Here is a 16,014-nt window from a genome sequence, read left to right as displayed (position 1 = left end):
CAGAACCTGACGTGGAGCTCAAACTCACGAACTGGCGGATCATGACCTAAGTGAAAGTCAAGAGTCAGACTCTTAACCAACTGAGCTACCCAGACACCTCTGTAAAAAGATTATTTTGACTTGTCAATTCCATTCCCAGGAATCTAAGCAATTCAACAAGATGTAGAACTTCAAATTATACAAGGAAATAAATATATTAACTTTCTTATCAAAATAAAATTTTGACGCCTGTCACCTAGAAGACTCTTGTAGGATTTAGTATTTTCACCAAAACTTTTGAGTGAAAATCCACATAGGATTAACTGCCTACCTTCCTTTATGAAAACGTTTTCACTTGACTTTCATTTTCCCACCTGTAATGCTAGTCTTAGTGTTTACACTTGCATCTCTCTCTGTGTGGGAGGGGGAAAATGTTTCCTACCTTCCTCTGTCCCATTTTTATTTAAAAGATGGGGGCTGGGGTGGAATCCTTAGAATTAAACTGGAAATAAAATACCCACCATACCCAGAGCCTCTCTTAACAACCTTTCAGATGGATTGCATGATATTTAAATCCAAAGGCTTCATTCTTTCAATATACCTACCTTAGCTGAAAGAGTAGCTTTTGCCAGGAGTGAGGGGAAGTAGGAAAATTCATATTGAATTTTGATACTTAAGATATGCTAATTTGCCAAAATATCTGGAAATCCATGGAAGGGGTCTGGATAAAGAAGAAAGGCAGGTAGGCAGGTGTTCGGATCAGAGCTATTGGGCTTTAAAAGAAACCGAAAAATCAATCTAATCAAGCTAAACAAAACAAATAAAACCATGTCAAAATTTGAATCCAGGCCCTCAGCACAGGGACCCGGACAATTGCACTATTTACTGTGCCAAAGGAAAATGTCCTATTTAACCCAACCTATTCAGTTAAAAAGGTAAAGAAATATGGAATTATTTTTCCTTCTTCTCTTTTCAGATTATATCCTCCATATTGTCTGGCAACAGTAATGCTATTTTATTGTCGGGTAATCCACTGATATCTGTAGCTGTTTTATACTAACTTAGCTTGAAGCACTATCATGTCATTATCTAATGTAATTAGCATTTTTACTTTGGCCATTTCCTGATAGAACCATTACCACTGCACCATCCCACTTCTGTATAAATACAGACACTTTCATGATTTTTAAAGTATAAAATCAACATTCAAATAGGATTCTCTTTATTTAAATAGACTTATTAGAAATTTAAAGTAGATGAAGATGGTTTCAATGAAATGAATAAATAATTAAGGCAAATCTGTATACTTGTCAGAAATTCCATATTAAGAATCAGGTGAGGGGAGACAGTCTCCTGACAGAGCTGTCATTTTTTTAGTTAAAGGTAATGTTAATTTTTTTTAAAATCTTGATGTTCTTTTCAAGTTTACTTGATCAAACCAAAAGCCAAAAAAAAAAGCTGCCAGATAACTTACACAGGTAATAATCAGAACCTTTAATCACACATAAAAAGAGCCATTCAATTCTATGTATTGCAAAAATCATCAGCTGGTTGGGAAGGCAGGTTTTTGTACTTCAAGCAGTTTTATTCATTGATCAGGTTGTGAAATAAAATAACAGATTGCATTTTACAAACTGGTCACTAGCAATGCCTCGTCAGCAGACCTAGACAATAATCCCTGAGTGTTGTAGGACCGCAGCCGTTAATAACCTGGCTTGTTAGTTGAAAGCTGGCAGACTCTCAAGCATTTAAGAGGATTACTGCTATAAACCATATTAATTTTTTTTCTTAACATTCAAGTCCATGGTGATGAAGAGCTTCTGTAATAGAAATAGTAAAGTCAAACACACAGCAAAACCCTGTGCAATTCCTTTTTGTTTAGTGCCTGATTTTACAAGAGGAAAATAACAGTCAAGCTTCATTGTACTGAGTTGGAATATTAATTTTTGATGAAATAATTTTTAATTGCAAATCCTACAAAATAAAATAAGACGTTATGTTAGAGAAGCTTGCCCAAAGGATTTATTTCTAATAAGACTTGTTCAAACGTTTTTTTTTTTTTGTTTTTTAAATTGTCCTCTCTCTCACTTACTATGGAAAGAATTAGGCAAAAAGCCCAATAAAATCAAAGCTTCCAACTTTTGACCTCAAAGAAATTTATCAATCTCATGTCAGAGGCAGCACTGAGAGTTAAGGCAGCACTGTGACTATATAGACTCTGGATGAGACTGACTGGGTTTGAATTCTTGTTTCATCACTTTAGGCTACTAGCCGGGTCCTGGGTAAATTATGCAGCCTCTCCCTGCCTCAGTTTCCTTACCTGATAAAGGAGGTAATAACACCTAACTCTTCGGATTGTAATAAAGGTTACATGATTTGATATTTCGGTAGTTCATTAAACGGTGCCTGGCATATAATAAATCCTATGTACAGTTTGTAAAATTAAAGCCTGAGAATATAAATTAATGTATGTCAGAGATATAGTAAAATCAATAAGTTTTATGTATTGGCCTTTAGTGGTAGAATACAAAGTCCAAATTAGAAAATAGTTGTTCAATCAAAAATACTCAAGCAGCTGGTATTTACAGATATAGACAAAGATAAGTTTGAATATGCATACCTCTGAAAGTTGTGTACTTAAAATAACTTCCAAAAAGTTACAGAAAAGTTATTTTAATTCCATCAGCCAGAAGATTTGAGGATGTGTGTTCAGCTAATGTGAAAATTCTAAAGTAATAATACTCTACATTGTAGTCAGTATCAAGGCTTTGTTGAACAGAACATTATTTTTTTAAAGAACTTGAGCTCTTGAAAAGGTGAAAATACCAGTAGTGCTTCAACTTAAAAATGCTTAGGAAACACCACAGGAACTTGTTAAGGATGTAACCTTGGGGGTTCTAGCTCAGATGTGCTAGAAATGAGATGTGCTAGTTATTGAGTCCACGAACCTGCGTTTTAAGAAGAGGCACAGGATATTTTGGAAGTTCTCTTGAGACTACATTTTTATCAAGTATTGCTGGTACAGAAAGTATTAGCTATTTTTCTAAATTTTATCCTGCCTCCAAAACACCAGGTAATCTAAACAGATCCACAGTACCAAACTGTTTACTTACCTTTCTTCTCCTTTGAAAAGAGGAGGTTTTCTGGTAATTTGTATTTCAACCATATGATTATTAAACTTTTTGATGAAAGGAGAGTTAAGATATTGTGGGATTAAATGTCTTACTAAATACATACCCTTAAAAGAATCAGTATATTCTATTCAATCTTATAAAAATCTTGATTCCTATAAATCATGTTACCTAGTCATTAATACTGTTATATTTTTAAAAGATGATTATAAATATGCCCCCACATAGTCATTTTTAAAAACAATTATTATATTGAAATCATTTTTATTTGTTTAGAACTGACATATTTATATAAACAGTATTAAAAAGTTGAGGAAATCAACAAAGCACCTGGATATTCTGACATTCACTTTAACAGAATTGGTAAGGGGCCAGGAAATAGAGAATGAAAGATCAAACAGAACATGCATGGTATAATAGTAATGTTCTATTCCTATCAAAAATTATTCAAGAGTTTATTTTATCTTCTTAAGAAGTTACTTTGGACTTCTAGGTCTTTTTAACAAATTGTGTACTTGTTAGGAAAGGAATCTAAAAATTGATCAGTGCAGTAATCACCAGTATTTGAGAGGTCCACTTGGGGTATCTGACAAGGAGATAACCAAGTAAGGAAGACTTGGACTCTACGTCTTTTGCACCATTTTACTCAATGACCTTACTAAAGTCATGTTAGTTTTTTGAAGAATTTTCCTCCATAATACAAAAAAGAAGTTAATTTTTAAGGTCCCTTTTACCCTTGTGACACCCAGTGTCTCAATTATTTGTGACAGTTTCTCCCAATCAAAGGTATTTTGTCACTATAAAGAGAGCTTCTGTGGACATCATGAGCTAGTTCTTTTTGTTCAGCTTTATATCACGTACAATTTAAGTAGCTTGACAAAATTTCAACAACACCTTTAAAGTTTATTGAGTGTGTGCTCTGCCTAAATGTGCCTTGTAGTATTGCAATTAATCTTCACAAATTTAAAAAATGGTTATTGCTGTTCATCATGTTTTATTTATTTATTTATTATTAGATCAGGTAACTGAGTCTCTGAGAGAAAATAAATTCAAGGTTATACAGGTCATAACTGACAAGGTCTCAAGCCCAGTTCTCTCTGATAAATGAGAACTCGCCTGCCTTTTCCCCATGCCTTGTTCTATTCATTTCTTCTATCTAGCTGTTCCACATTATATCCTTTCTACTAAATCCACGATCTAGTTAAGTAAAATGTTTCTTTGAGTTCTGTGAGCTGTTCTAGAAAGTAATTAAATGTGAGGAGGGACTCATTGGACCCTGCGATCTATAACATGTTGGTCAGAAGCACAGGTGACAGTCTGGACTTGACACTGACTTTAAAAAAGTTTTTTAATGTTTGTTTATTTTCTGAGACCAAGACAGAGCATGAGCAGGGAAAGGAGACACAGAATCTGAAGCAGGCTCCAGGCTCTGAGCTGTCAGCACAGAGCCCAATCTGGGGCTTGAACTCATGAATTGTGAGATCATTACCTGACCTGAAGTCAGACGCTTAACCAACTGAGCCACCCAGGTGCCCCTGAAACTGACTTTTGAAGTAGAATAGGGGGAGGGACAGTCTTGTAGGACTTAGCCTTTAGCCTGTGGAACCTGATGCTATTTCGGGGTGACTAGCGTCAAAATTTTGTTAAATTATAGGTACCCAGCAGGTGTTGGAGAATTGCTTGGTATGAAGAAACACCTTCCAAACATTGTAAATGATGGCCAGAACTTTAATGATAATACAGTTTGATACCCAATTTATAATTAAGAGCTTACAATTACTTTTATTCTAGGTAAGGTAACTCTCCGAAATTCTCTTGATGCTGGTAGACTCTGTACCACTCATTCATTTTATTATTTTTTATTGTTATTTGTTTTATCAACCAGTTGACAAACACGTAATACTAGTGGAATTTATCAGTGCCCTGTAGCTTAATTTCAGACAATTCTAGTGGCGAGTGGTCCACTAAATTTTGAGGTAGTCAGTTCAATTATTTGTATATCTCTGTTGCTAAAATCATCTTCTTTATATCGGCTAAGCTCTGTTACCTAAACTGGTCCTACATTTATAATATGAAGACATGCATATATTCATAAAAGGTGATATAGATCCTGAGTACAAACTTGAGAAAGTGCTTGGCCATAGAGGCTACATGTCTTAATAATATCTGAGTAATTAATATAATTTTTGTATTTTAAAACCATGCTGTCTTGGGGTACCCTGGTGGCTCAGCCAGTTAAACATCTGACTCTTGATCTCAAGTCAGGTCATGATCTCACAGGTTGTTGTTTGAGCCCTGCATCAGGCTCTATGTTGATAGCATGGAGCCTACTTGGAACTTTCTCTCCTCTCTCTCTGTCCCTACCTGAATCATGTTCTCTCTCTCCCTCTCTGTCTCTCTGTGTGTCTCTCTCACAAGTAAACAAACTTAAATTTCTTTTTTAAATAATACTGACTTTGTAATACTTGACATTTTTTCCTTTTTCTCTGTTTTCCCAACATGCTGGCATTTTAGTAGTTTTTGTATAGAATTATTTTGGTAACACCTTGCAAATAAATTCTTATTTCTGGGAATGTAAGGTAGTACTGGAAAGAGTCTGAACTTTGAAATCATAAATGTGAGATGAAATGATTGATTCTGTTGCTATGTGACCTTAATTCACTACAGATCGATTTCTTTATTTGTAAATTATAAGTAANATTTCAGACAAATGATATTCTTATAGGTAGCATCTATTTATTGCATGGGGAATTCTGAGAGAAAAATCCTACTTTAAACTAATTAATTAAGCAAATAATATGTCAGAGAGTCTGGAAAACTGTTTACTATGACATATCAATGTGTTAAATACCATAGAAATTGTTATACTTTTTAAAATTTAGACAGATTGTAATGTTCAATTCTGTAAAACTTTCCAGATGTCCAAGTCACTTTTGTTCACTTTGATAAATATTGCATCAGTAATAAGAACTTTAAATATAATTATTGAGACTACCTATGTCTGTACACATGTACTTATTTATCTCAAGTGGAAGATCCCAATCTCAAGTACATTTTCAAATCCCATAACAGCTGAGTGTCCTATCCTTTGAGGATCATTCATAAATACTTGTTGAGAGTGATGACCAGATGATATTTTTCACATTTCCTCATTTACAAGAACCATTTGACCTTGCATATATTCAGAAATATATAACACTTCTAAAATGTCCTTATAACTCTCTACATTTTCTTCATTGTTAAATTAAAAATAAGCAGTCTCTCTCTCTCTGAAGTTTCCTCAACTTATTCCTAAGACTGAACAATGTTTACATAACATATATTAATCAACCTGTATTAATTCCATTCTATTGGAAAGATTCATGAATTTTTAATTTTTTTCTTTCAACATGAAAATCAAATCTATCACAGTATATTGATACATATTCCATGAATGCACATTGCAAATACAATTGATGTTCTTGTTCATCAGAATCTAATTTCAGAATTTATTGATAACCCTATTTAAAACAATATTAAATACGACTGAAATCGTAAACGATAGGGTGACTATTGGTAGATATAGATTTATAATGTAACCTTTCACTTCTCAGTTCAAGGTCAAATCTGATTCTGTCTATTGAATATGATTTCTGTTGAGGTAAATTTTATCTTAGATTATAATTCTTTACTGATTTAAATGCAGTTATATGTGTTTTTCTTTCTTACAGAGAATCAGGCACATAAAAAAAGATTTAACTCTGTCAATAAAAATATTTCTTCGTACGTCGCTCCATAAAAAATCCCATAAACTATATGCCATGACAGATTAATATGCAGTAGTTAAGAGTCAGATTACTTTGAACCAGCAAGTCTGGAAAATAATTATGCATATATAGAAACATTCTGTTGAAGAATTCAGAGATTTAGTTGGGCCTGTGGATTAGTAATGACATCTTTACTACTAGTTTAAGTACAGGGAATCTCAATTCTCAGCCATCTGCTGTTTTGGATCTGTTTTCTAAGAATTGCTGACATGATAGCTAACAGATTTAGAAAATACATTCAGCTTGCAGTGACCCAGTATGCGAGTGTATTTATATGTCCCACTACAAAGTAGCTTTAGAAAATACCAGGATATTGTAATGTCTACATATTACACCTGTGAGAAAAAATACTGAAAAAATGTCATTTGAGATAGGTTTTTCTTTATTTTCAAATATGTTTCACCAAAGCACAGATAAAGTAAATCAGAGGGAGTATTAAAAGATTTGCTTTTGATGGTGTTTTGAGGAGTGTACTAGAATTGTAGTTATTTTTTAATTAACAATAAATTAAAATTTTTCATTGTTAAAATTTAGTTAACAATAAAAAATTAAAAATTTTTATTGTTAAAATTTAGAGTCCTACTTTTTGTAGCATTCATTCTACTTAGCTCTTCCAAAGTAAATTTCAGTTAAAGGGCTTCAGACCTTTACTGGGGGTATCCTCCATGAAAACTATAAAGAGGGTATTCTTGACTAAGTTTCACATGACCAATGTCCTGAAACAAAATCAGTCCTCGTCATTAATAAATGGAATGACCTACCATACTTATTTGAAGTAGACAATATGCTAACTCCTAAGAATCAGTATATTTCCTCAGTTAAATTGAATTAAAGGAAGATATTCATAAGCAGTCTGAACTACAGATGCCTGTGTGGTTCAGTCAATTAAGCAACTGACTCTTGGTTTTAGTTTAGGTCATTATCTCAGAGTTCCTGAGTTTGAACCACACATCAGGTTCCACCACTGGCAGTGTGGAGCCTGCTTCGGATTCTCTTTTTCCCCTCTCTCTCTCTCTGCTTTCCCCCACTCACACTGTTTCTGTCTCCCTCAAAACTGACATATAACTAGGATATCTGTGTTTGTCTCTATCTACAAATAGGGAGGTAGATTGATACAACATGGCAAATATGGATATATATATGTATATTTTAAAATATCTATATATGTATATATAATTATAGATTTTTATATATCCAGAAAAGTTCATCGTTCTGTATTTTTTTGTCAGAGATCCTGACAGAATTGAGCCCTCAATGAGTATTTGGAGAATGATTAGCAACATAACAAAGACTCATATCCAGATATCCTAACTCAAAATTAGTTCTCATTTCCCTGCCCTATATATCCATTAATATACTATATACTCTTTTATTGCTGTATAATATGGTGGATTTGTTTGCTTGTTGAAATATATATACTTTGGCTTAAGCCAATCAAGAGTACTCCACTGGTAAAGAAGACAGAAGCATAAGATGTTGTCTTACTACTTCTATTTGAAAAGACTATTAAATGGGAATTAGAATACATAGTCTTGCTGTGCCTCTAAACATCATTTGTTTCTTGTTTTTCCTGTAATTAAGATTATTCCTTTGTGCCTGTTTTCATGCCTGTGAAACAAAGGCAATTGTAGCAGCTACAAAGAAGAAATCTTGTAAATATTAGGTAACACATACAATGGTCCTTTAACAAAGTAAGTGCAAACTAAATATTATATAGTACCAGTATCTGCCATCTACATTTAGATATGAGAAAGCAGACACCTGTGGTCACTGAGTACTATTTTATATCCATTCTTTTACTTGGAAGTTTTTATACACTTTTTTCATAGTCATTCCAATGCTTCTGGAGGCTGATAGCACTCTCTCCAGTGTCTTCTATATCCCCCAGCTGTAGCTAATAGATCAGTTGTCCAAGATACTGAAACTCCATGAGGGCAATAGGAATTCTCACTTATAACTGCTGCTTCCATATTAGTCTATTCCTTCAACTTCACAACCAGTAACACATTTTACAGCCATATATAGTTATAGCTTAAAAGAAGATTTATGTTTTGAGTATGCTATTTTTAATAATTGGTAAATATATGAGTATTGACCTAGAAGAAATAAATATATGTTAACTAAAACAGCCAAATTTGTCTTTCCCCTGTATAAATTTGTGGGGTGATCACCTATTATGTATATAAAACTCAAATGCCATTGGAGAAAAAAATCTATTAAAATTCTGCATGCCAGAGACATATCAATAAAATAATTAGATGGAAAACATTTTCTGAATAATATATTCATATATATGAAATATTCCTTCTAAAACACATGTGTCATCTTCAAAATACTTTATTAAAATTATGGATCCGGTCCATTTTTCCTAAGAAAGCATATGTTCAATTTTGAATACTGTGATAAAAATCAAAGACAAGAAACATTTTTAAGTTTGTTTATTTATTTTGAGAGAGAGAGTGTGTGCACAATTGGCGGAGGGGCAGAGAAGGATGGAGAAAAAGAGAATCCTAAGCAGCCTCTGCTCTGTCAGCACATAGCTGACTTGGGGCTGAACCCTCAAACCCTGAAATCATGACTTGACCCAAAGTTGAATGCTTAACGGAACCATCCAGGTGCCCCACAAAAAATTCCTGATTGAGTAACAGGAACCAAATTTACCCTCCTGCTACACAACTGAAAAAATCTCACAACAATATAAAATTGTGCTCTTCAGATGTAGGAGAACTGACATGCAAAATAGGGATATCTTGGAAAAAAGCCAATGAGAGCCTAAATTGTCTAGAGGAGTTTCCCAACCACAGCTAAGAAACAGGAATGCAAATGGAACATGATGATCTTCCTGAGTAGAGAAAGGAGCTGGGGGACTCTGAGGTCAAGCAGGTTAACAGTTCATAAGAAAGAATAACCAAGAAGAACTTCATGGAGACAGAGCTCTGGGAATCTGAAGACAGTTCTTCCTGAGTCTTCAGCTAAATACCTGTAGAGCATTGGTGCGAAGAAACAATGTGAAGCTGAGGAAGAAGGCCATTTGAATGCAACTGCAGAAAAATCACTAAAGCTCACATAGGGCCAGGAATGATCTGTATTCCCCATCGCCATATAACCCTGATAATTTTGAGATATCAGGTAGAATACTCTTAGGGGCATTATCTCATAAGTGGTCAAAGTTAGGCCTAAAATTGTGGTTGCTCTGGTCCCATATAAAAAAAAAANGGATAGACCTTGAGGTTATGCTGAGTGAAATAAGTCAGGCAGAGAAGGACAAATATCATATGTTTGCACATATAGGAGGATTAGGAGGAATTTAACCGAGGACATGAGGGAAAAGAAGGGGGGAAATAGTGGGGGAAAGGGAGAGAGCAAACCATGAGAGACTCTTGAATACTGACAAAAACTGAGGACTGATGGATGTGGAGGGGGATGGGGGGATAGGCACAGAGAGGGGCGCTTGTGGGGATGAGCACTGGGTGTTATATGGAAACGAACTTGACAATTAACTATTTGTAAAAATAAATAAATAAATAAATAATAAATAATTTTAAAAAAGTAAGCCTCTCAAACATGATTTTTCAATAATGATTTTATTGACATTTTGAACCAGGTAATTCCTCATCATGGGAGTGCCTTGTGATTTGTAGGATGTTTAGAAGCATCTCTAGCCTCTACCCACTAGATTTTAGTAGTAAGCAGCCTCTTCTGATTCTGATAACCAAAAATGTCTCTAGAAATTGAAAAATATCCACTGATAAAGGTAAAATTCACTATGTCTGGTGCACATAAAAATTAAGGATGCAAAAAGAGCTTGTAAATAGAACTGCTAGTAGGTAGAAAAATAAATCAGTTGAAACAGAGATAAAAATAAAACAGATTACAGAAGTAATAACCTCAGACACAACAGTTAATATATGTTCCATACATTCAAGAAAACGAAGACTGAGCATGTGAAGAACAGGATGTGAAGAAAAAAATGAGGGGGAAAAAACCCAAAATTCAATTTGTATGGTGGCTGAAATGAAAAATGCACTGTGTGATATAAGTTCAGAAAAGATTACTAAACTTGAAGAAATAACAATAACATTCCAAAATTAAACAGGGGAAAATACTGGAAGAAAATGTAAAAAGAGCATGAGTAAATTGTGGACCATCTTTAAGGAGTGTAATAAAGAATATATATATGAAATATATATGTATATATATGTATATATATGAAATATATATGAATATATATGTATATATATGAAATATATATATGAAATATGTGTATATATATGAAATATGTGTATATATATGAAATATGTGTATATATGAAATATATGTATATATATGAAATATATATGTATATATTTCACAGAAGAAGATTGAAGCAGAAAAGATTTGAAAAAGTCTGAAATTTTTCCACATTTGTTGGAAACAATAAATTCATAGGTGAGAGATGCTCAATAAATTCTAAGCATTAACAAAGTATAGAAAACTCTGCCAAATCTTAAATTTAAATATACAGAGAAAATCTTAAAAGTAACCAGAGAGAAAAATTATGTACAGATGAAGGAAAACAATGACCACCAACTTCTCATAGTAAAAGTGTAAGCTAGAAGATAGTGGAGCAATATCTTTAAATTATTCAAGTGAGAAAAACCAAAACGCAACAATAACAATTTTAAAAACTTACACAAATTAAAATTTTGTACTCAGAGAAAATCTATCAGTCACAAAGTTCAACTAACAACTTTTTTCAGACATGGAAGAGCTGAATTACGCTAGAAATTAATCTCTAACATCTCTGAATTATACGGAGTTAAATTATTTCTTACAGAAAGGAATCATTATTAGATAGAAATTGAAATTTTTTTAAAAATGACTAGAAGCCATATATAAAAGATTCTTATTTTTAAATTAACCATTTAAAGAAAAAATAGTATGGATTTGGATTTATAAATATTTGAAGTAAAATGTGAGAAAAACAGCATAAATGCATGGAAGGGGAAATTCAAGTATTATTGTAAGGCTCTTATACTATATGTGAATTGATATAAACCACTTATAATAAGGTAAAGACTTGTCCTGTAAATCTCAAAGTAATAACTAAAAAGAGAGTTATGGCTAAAAAGCCAGCAAAAAATATAAAGTGGAATTTTTAAGAGTACTAAATCGGGAAAAAAAAAGATAGAAATGGAGAACTAAGGGAAGAGTCAAATAGGAAATATATAATAATACATTAGGTTTAAAGCCAACAATATTGTTAACGTCAATAACATTAAATGAAGCAATAGACATACTACCATGAAAAAACAGGGAGCACCAATTCCGATTAAACATTAAGACCTAAATATATATTGCTTTCAGGAAACTTTAATTATAAATAGTTTAAAAGTAACCTGATGGAGAAAAATATACCATACTAGCGTGCGTGCACACGCACACACACACATATCTGGGGATAACGTCTTAATATCAGATTAAGTAGTTTTCAGAACAGAGCATATTATTATGAGTGTTTATAAAGTATCATTTTATCAAGAAGACCTAGCAATCCTAAAAGTCTTTGCTTCTAATATCCCAGATTTAAAAAGCAATGTTCTGCATAAAGTAAAACTTTTAGGACTTCAAAGAGAAATCCTCAAGTCCACAATTAATAGAGATTTTAACACTACTTTGATAGTTGATAGAACAAGTAGAGAACAATCCAGTAAAGATAGAAGGATTTGAGTAACACTATTACTACCTTGACCTAATTGATATCTATAGAACACTATATACAATGAGCAGATACACATTATTTTCAAATGCATCTGGAACATTAAGAAATGTATATTAGTACATACAACAATAATCTCTAATAATTATGACTTAATCCTTAATAATTATTCTGAGTAAAAGAATCCATTTTTTATATAGCATACATACTATATGATTCCATTCATATGCAATTCTAGAAAATGAAAACTTATCTATTGTGAAGACAAGCAACTCAATGTTCAAAGATTGAGGAAAGTCTGAGGATGGGTGGAATGTAAAGAAGTCTGACAAGCATTTGGTGTGTTGTATGATTTTATAATCTTGAATGTGATGTTGATTTCATGAGTGTGTACAGATGTGTATACACATATGTTCCATGGGTATATAAATAGATGAAAATTTATCAAGTTGTTCAATATAAACCATTTATTGTATCCCAATTATACGTGTAACAATGAATTTCAAAGGCATAAGTTTCTTATTCTTATGTAACTTTTAATATAAAAATATATTAACTTACATTGTATTATGAATACTGTTATAAATACTATATAGGTATAAATATGACTTGATACATCTATTTTTCACACTACTCAGATGATTTTAGAAAATATAATACAGAATGTCTATAACATTTGAAAATTAGATTTGGAACCATAATTATAATTTCATATATGAAAAACATGTAGCTCATTTCAGTAATATTTCCCACAATTGAAAGTACTTTGCTTTAAAAAAAAAAAAAAAAGAAATGGTAAATATCAATCCAAATCAGAATAGTTGTCAATGGTCATGAATTTTGAAGGTTTTTGCTGTTACTTAATGTTTGTTTTTATTTAGTACCGTATATCAGTGAGAATATTGGATGGTTTCTTTCTTGGGTGACTTTTGTAGACATAATTTTCCAATCTCTGACCTGATGAGCTGACCTTCAGGGAAGTAATGCTTACTATAAATTATTTTCTTCAATTTCCACGTGCAGTTCTGGGCCAGTTCCTAGCTACACCATTATCTGCCAGATAGTGTTCTAACGGTTGCAGGCTCTCCTAGACTGCTTTTTATTTCTCACCTTTTTATACTGGTTTTCCTTGTGTGTGGAATAATTCTATTAGTGCAGAAGTAATTTTTGATGAATATAAGATGATAACTAAGTAAATAAAATGCTTTGTTGTATTTCTTTAATACAGTAAGTACTATATGTGTTTGGTGTTACTACTTTTAAAGCAGATTTTAAAAAGAGAACTAATAAGGAGCTGAAAGGGAAATAATTGAACAAAGAAAGTATAAAAATAAAACCAAAACAAAAATTAGAGGCCTGCCAAGAGGTTTTTCAATGGAATTTTCAGAAAATCATCATCATCAGTAAACATCGAAACCCATGGAAACATAGAGAATCAATCAATTTGTTTGCAACTTTCTTTAATGTTTTTCACTGTTTCAAATTGCAATATAGCTTAGTACAACTGTCAAGGAAAGAAAGTGTAGATAACATAAGTGAAACCACATATTTTGAAATAAAACCCATTGGAGATCAATGTGTTTAATGAACACAAGATAGCTCGAGGGAATGGCTTGTAAATTTAGAAATTAAAATTCTATATTTTGGGTTCACTCAATGAGTTACATTTTTTTCAAAAATTTTTCGGGACTTTGGTAGAAGGTAATCATGTGATCACATATTCAAAAATAAATATTTTATTTATTTTTTAGACACTCAGTGAATTGACCAAGGAAGGAAAAGAGGAGCTATTCTCTAGAATTCTTTGATCTCAGTGAAAATACTGAAAAGTGATCTCTAGCATACTGTGCTATGTTTCTGGTTCAACATTTCTTTTTGTACTCATGCTCTTTGGCTTCAAATAGATTCCACTTCAAAGAAAATGGATTCTATTAATTTCATCAGTGGCATAATAAGTTTTGACAAGTCTTCCATAATATTTAAGAATAATATTTTTGTTGACTGATTTCATCAGCAAATTAGAATATATTGTACACATTCAATTAAGAACACTGATTATCAGGTAACTGTAATTAATAGTCACAACCATATTCAGCACAGATACATTGACTTTATAGACCATTTAATGTTTCCCTTTGCTTTGAGGTTAGCTCAATTTAGGCTGTATTGATGATTTTTATCTAGTAATGGTGATTTAGTTCTCCTATTCCATTCATAGGGCCTCTGTACATTTACTTGATGTAGCGGGTAGGGAGCAGGTAGAGTAATGTCTATATCCTTAGATTTTGCAAACTACAGCAAAGGCATGCCCAGAGTCTGTTTTCTAACAGGTTTGCCAAAGTAAAATAATTATTTAACTTCTGTTTTTTTCTTCAATTATTTACCATTTTTAAGCCTCATTTCTCTTGCTGTAAAACTGAAGTACTATCTTCTCCTTGAAGTTACTGTAAGGTTTAAATACCATGGTGTCTTGGTTGGGGTTCCATTAGAAACACAGTTTAGGCAATGATACTAACACAAGACATTTATCTGGATAAAATTGCAGGAAACGCTAGTAGAGTGTACGTGAAGTGAGAGAAAGGAAGGTAGCCAGTTAAGGATGCATTATCTAGAAATATTACTGAAGGTAGTTGGAGCTTAATCTAGCTGTATTGAGCAGGCAATTCAGAGTTACTCCATCCGAAAGGTGAAGAACTAGTGTGTTCTTGGTGGAATGCTATTGTGTGTGGTTATGGGTGCAGAGAAGGGAGAGAATCTAATTTTCAGGCAATTCCTTTCTGTTTTGAGTGAGTTCTGGCCCCAGAGATGGTCCCAGGCAAAGAAATGCAAATCCAAGTCTGGCCTGCATATGTCAGACAGGGCAGAGTATGACTAAAAGGACCTGCCGTCATTATTATACCACACAATATTTAACAGAACAAAGAGAAGTAATGAATAAATGGGAGCTCTTTGTGTGGCTTCTGAGAATCCTTGGCATCCTTTGCTGGGAAATGGAGATGATAACAAGACTTACCTCAGGGATACTCTGTGGGATCGAATACATATAGTGTCTCGCCCACAGGTAAAGGCTATTAAGCCTTGATCTTTACATTTCTTCAGTGTTATCACTTGTTTATTGTTATCAAGTTATGAATTCAAAACTAGTCCTAGCTGTAGCATGCCCTTGTCAATTTTATTAAGCAGGAAACAATTTAATAATAGCATGAATGCCAGAATTTTAAAGATAAAATGGCAATGTTTTTTATCACCTTGGCTCTTGACAGTATTGGTATGTTAACCACTGCTTTTGGACTGCTTCTGAAAATACAGCAAAGGAAAAAATTCCCAAAGTTTTTTCAACATGAATCATCTTCCCTAAAGTTTTCCTATAGGTACTACAACTTCCAACACTTTCTAGTAA

This window comes from Crocuta crocuta, unplaced genomic scaffold, assembly GCF_008692635.1.
Source record: "Crocuta crocuta isolate KB4526 unplaced genomic scaffold, BGI_CrCroc_1.0 scaffold115, whole genome shotgun sequence".
Taxonomy (NCBI): Eukaryota; Metazoa; Chordata; class Mammalia; order Carnivora; family Hyaenidae; genus Crocuta; species Crocuta crocuta.
This window is presented reverse-complemented; position numbering follows the sequence as displayed.